Genomic DNA, 5,713 nt, shown 5'->3' with positions numbered 1-5,713 from the left:
ACTGCCCTTCCACGGCACAGACGTTCCTGTAGTGTTATTTTCCGTTTACTGCTGACATATTTACAGGGCGCAGTAACGTATCAATGATCAAACATAACAAAAAAACGTATATAGTTTTGTTAAATTATTTATTATTGTTTTAATTTACGCGCATCTAGGTGATTTCTTTTAAAAAAAACAATATATTCCTTAAAACTTAATTTAGTGGATAAAACTTAAATTTTAACCTTTACAATTCAGTATTCAAATCAAAGTAAATTATATTTTTCCAGTTTAACGTGGTTTTAAATAAACTAATTATAGGTACACACAAGTAAGGGACTATAATAGTTGTGTATCCACAACTTACAACTAAACTAAATTATTTTAAATTTTATCATGAATTGAAGTATTTTTTCGCTATACGGTAACTCAGATTTAAAAGAATTCTTTTTTTTGTTAAATACGACTGAATGCCATGAACTATATTGATGCAACGCCACAGTTAAGATTCGTTGGGAGGATATCATTAACCTTCTATTATGTTTTAAAACGATGAAATGTGTTATTAATAAGATAATTATACTTACCTATTTTAAATTTAAAAGATATTTTATGGCAGTTATTAGATATTTTTACCACCCTCCCTCCGTCATAATAAGTATCAAGATTCGCGCTTTGTTATTACTACTTCCTACAGAATTTAAAATTTTCATATTGAAAATGAATATCAAACATACTTCTACTTAATTATAATCCTTACAACATTTTATAAAATTCTTGAAAGATAAGTTTTTGCCAATAACATATCGTTAAACAACAACGGTAACATAATAACCAAAGATGAAGTACGATGAGTCATCGTAGGTATGTTATTATATTCATAAATAATACTTTATCTAAAAATATTAAATACAACCACATATCCATTATTCAGGTATTTATTATTATGTTATGTAAATGTGTATTTATTATAATGTCTATTATCTGTAATAATAATTTTATAGATTTATAATCTGACTATTATTATGTTTTACTATCGTCATTTGTCCTTGAGGTACACGTATATAATATCAATTATCATAGTTTATTATTTGTTTATTACAAAAAATATGTCAAACAAAAACAACCTAATCAACGGAATTTATATTTATACGTGGCGTAATTGTATATTTCGCCGAAATACACTGTAATAATTAATGGTTTATTTCAAAAATATCATAATTTTACTTAATAATATTGATTTCTTAACATCAGAAATCGAAGATAAAATAAAATAATTATAAATTTCTTCACATATTCACTAGAAAACTACAATATTTTCTAATATTCCACATATAAGGTATAAATATATACAACGATAAATAATTATTAATTATACATAACTAAAATCTGGCAGGCAATCGAGAATTTTACAAGCCACATCAGAGTACGAAGCAGGGAAATAATTGTATAAAATATTATTAATATTTTATTAAATTTATTAATAATAATTTTATCTTATTATAATAATACTTTATTATGTATTTATTATTTTAATTATATTATATATTATGCTCAAAATTTATTGTGAAAAGAGAACACATGAGTTCAAGGCCGTAACTGGAAAAAAATTTCGGGGGGGTCTAACAATATTATTTAATACAATTTATTGTTAATAAACTATATTCACCGCTATAATGTTTCTACTTTTAAAAATTTCTGGGGGGGCGGACCCTTGGACCCCCCCCCAGTTACGGCCTTGCATGAGTTACAATAGTTTTAATATCAATATATAGTGGTGCGCACAGAATTTTTTGGAAGGGAGGTATTTAGGTATTAAATTAACCTGACCATTTTATACTCATAATTTATTTCATACCAATTTATTTTTTTTTATATATCCGATATCATATCCATGTATTTGGAATGATAAATAGTATACAATTAATATTTTCCCGATCAAATAATCGAAATTTTTGTCATCGATTATCGGGACGCAACTAGGTTATTAAAAATATTGTACTGGAAGGCAAGTAGATTATGGCCTGTTATCGATCTTTTTGGTTGGGATGCAACTTACCAATTAAATAAAATTTAGGATGCAAGTAGTGTGTATTGGTTAATCAGTACTTAGGTAATATTAGTCACAGAATCAACAATTTAATAAAAGCATGCCGACGTGTTATGACGGTCCTACTTTAGATAAAACTAAAATATTGCCACTATTCTGAATCCGACGATAAAAAGGATTCAGAATCTGCATTAAATATACTTACTTCTAATGTATTATAACTTATAATAAATCGCTTAAAATGTACTGCTTCACCACGTAACTTATTAAATTTAAATTATCGTATGATAATCAGCGGCGGATTGGCTAAAAATGTCGGTCCGGGAGATTACTGTATGACCGGCCCACCATCCAATAATAATTTTACATAAAAGTCTCCTTTATCCATGGGTTAAATGCTCGAAGAATTGTTTACATTACGTTTACACTAGGTTTATATCACAATTTTACAGTTAAATACAATATTCATGACGTATGTAATGCATCTAATATACAATATCACATTATTTTTATGAAATAATTTTTAATCCAAGTACATTGGTCGAGTGCTATAATACGACTACCGGCCCACCGGGAACTTTCCCGGTAACCTGATGAGCCAATCCGCCGCTGATGATAATATAATGTACTAGTTTATTACAACCCAATAATAATAGTAATTTTCAAAATCCAAGAAATACTATAATTTTAACAAATTAATTCATAAATGACAAGCTAATCCGGCTTTAATAAAATAAAATGATGTATTTTTTGTAGTTTTAGTTAAAATGTTTTTTATTCATTTAATAATCTATTCTCGAGGTGGATTTTTATAATTAATTCTATTGTTGAAAACCTATTTTTATCAGTACGAATGCAATTGAGCTCAGTGACATATGGTGCCTATGTCCAACTAGACACTACTAATTTTGACAATAGGGTAGTGTTTTGCATTGTTGCCTTTAATTGTACCTAAATACCAAATATACATTATAGTAAGAATGAGAGCACTAAAAAACTATTATCAAATTATTTTCTCAATAAATATCTAATAGGTTTTTAATTACCTCCAACAGTTTTAAATATAAAATATTAAATTATTAATTTATTATTAATTATATATTTTATATCAATATAGATTACAGACATATAGTTACAGTCAGTGGCGTATACAAGGGGGGTATTTGGTAGATATGACACCCCTCTTGAGTCGTATCATATATTACATCAGCGGTTACCAACCTTTTTAGTAGTGCGGAGCACCAATTTCGTAGAAAATGTTTGAGGCCCACCAATAGTTATATATGTATAATATGCACATACGTCAGTTATTACAATTTATTTATTAAAAAACAATTGTTTATCAAAAAATAGAACTTCATTGAAGTAGATTATTCAAGAGTTAAACAATTTAATGTAATTTTGGATTGTTCCCAATGAGAGAATCAATATTTGGATTAAAAATGAAAAGTTTTAGCCTTAAATCACTCAAAATTCAATTTCATTTATTCCTACATTTATTTTTTTAAAAGTAGAAAAAGCTCGTTCACAAAGACACACAGGTTGTCAAAATATAGCCCACCAAATTTCTAAGTAAAATTTTAGAAATTCCTGGAAAGTCTCGCCGAATATTTAAGTATAATGGTAATAATGGTGTAGTTTTAAAAAACGAGTTTAGAGTCTTATCACATTAGAGTTCAATCAACGAATCTTCTTCACTTGCTGATATTTAATATTTTAAAAATATATGTAAGTAATGTTAATAAAATATGGTTCACGGCCCAGTACCACTTGCTCGCGGCTCACTTGTGGGCCACGGCCCATGGGTTGGGAACCACTGTATTACATTATTATAGGAATATAGGTAAATCAATAATACAATATGAAATATAAAATAATGCACAATACTAATTACATATATACAGATTAACATTATCGCGATTGCGACAATATGTGACGAAAATTATTCGTTTACGTTTTTGTGCAACACAAAACGTTTAATAATAATAGGTATTGTAGCATATAATACTGATATTCGAATAGTCAAATATTCGAATAATTTATGGTAAATTTATCCGAATTCGAATATACATTACATCTTTATTACAGACATTATGTATACATATTAATTAATTAAAATAAAAGTTTTAGTTTGTACGTATTACATATAATATTTAATAATTACAATTAACACCCCCCTTCAGAAAATCCTAGCTATGCCACTGGTTACAGTACACTGTGTTGTTAAAAGTATTGATAAAATACAATTTATATAATAACTTTCATCAAGTCTTAACAGTTGCTTTTAAGTATTTATGTCTTCCTGTTACCCTAGTTGCCTGTGAACGATCTTTTTCTATTTTAATGTATATAATAAATAGGTTAAGAAGTAAACTTACTAATGAAAATACTGAAGTGTTTATGCTATTGTCAGTTGAAAAAAGAAATTTCAATAAATATTGATAATGATCAAATAATTAATTTATTATCACGAAAAAGTAAGCTTCTTTCAACATGTCTTTAAAATGTCTTAACTTATTATTTATATTTAAAATATAAAATTAATTATATAAGCTTAATTGATGTATGTATATTACTTTTAATTTGTTTATAAAATATAATTTATTATAAAAAATTCAATCATATAGTAGGTATTGCTTATTTATAAAAATCAATGACTAATTGAATTTTTTTTCAGTTGATTAAAGAGAATACATAGTTACAGAGATAGACGTAACTAGGCGTTCGAAATTGAATTGACATGAACAGACAATAGTCTCATAAATATACTCAAAAATATTGATACTTATTGAAGGTTTATTTTTTTTAATGTCCTCTTATATATAATAAAAACTAAAAGATTAGATAAATAAATAATTATTGAATAAATGTGTAGTGTTGTTGGGGGACGGTAGAACACAAGCTTAGCACTCTTCTACCTCCCTCCTCCATACTATAGTAACGGCCTATAAGCTGAACATTAATATGTGGCCTGGGTAATAAATTTTCCCGGCCTGAATTTTTCTCCCAGACCGTATCTGTATACAGGTGTCCCAGGTCCCAGTTGATTCCTAATTTTTTTTTCGTTGTATATAACAAATAGTAAGTAAAAAGTAGCTTGTTCAAGTATAAGGGATTAATTTTCGGCGAAATCTCGCGAATTTTATTGTAAGTCCTAATAGTTAAATTTAGTTTAAACTAGAAATAGATTGGAAAGCACACAGTTATTAACGATCTTCCCGTGACATCTTATCATGGTCATTAAAATTAAAATAATTTTGGCGTACTATAATATAATAATTAAAAACTTATCACAATGTGCATTATTGAATTAAATATGACCGATATTAAGAGGGAGTTATCAAACATTTTTAACATATTAGTTTAAAATTAAAACATACACTACCTATAACAAATTATAAAATACAACTAATTTGGTTAATTTATGTCGTTTATTAACAATATTTGAAGTTTTTGCTTTAGCAACATGATGTAATTGTATTTATAAATATTTTTACAGATTACTATTACCTATTACTAAACATAATCTAATATTTTGTAAAAAGAAATTATTGGAACACGTCATATTTTGTAGAATATTGAAATTATAACAATCATTCTTGACTGAGAATATTATTTTTACAGATAAACCAGATAGAAGTAAAATAGCAGGTTAGTTTGATTCAAATTCCCAATGTATTT

Source organism: Sipha flava, unplaced genomic scaffold (genome assembly GCF_003268045.1).
Source record: "Sipha flava isolate LNK unplaced genomic scaffold, YSA_version1 211_pilon_pilon, whole genome shotgun sequence".
Classification (NCBI taxonomy): domain Eukaryota; kingdom Metazoa; phylum Arthropoda; class Insecta; order Hemiptera; family Aphididae; genus Sipha; species Sipha flava.
The sequence above is the reverse complement of the archived record's forward strand: the minus strand, read 5'-3'. Positions refer to the sequence as shown.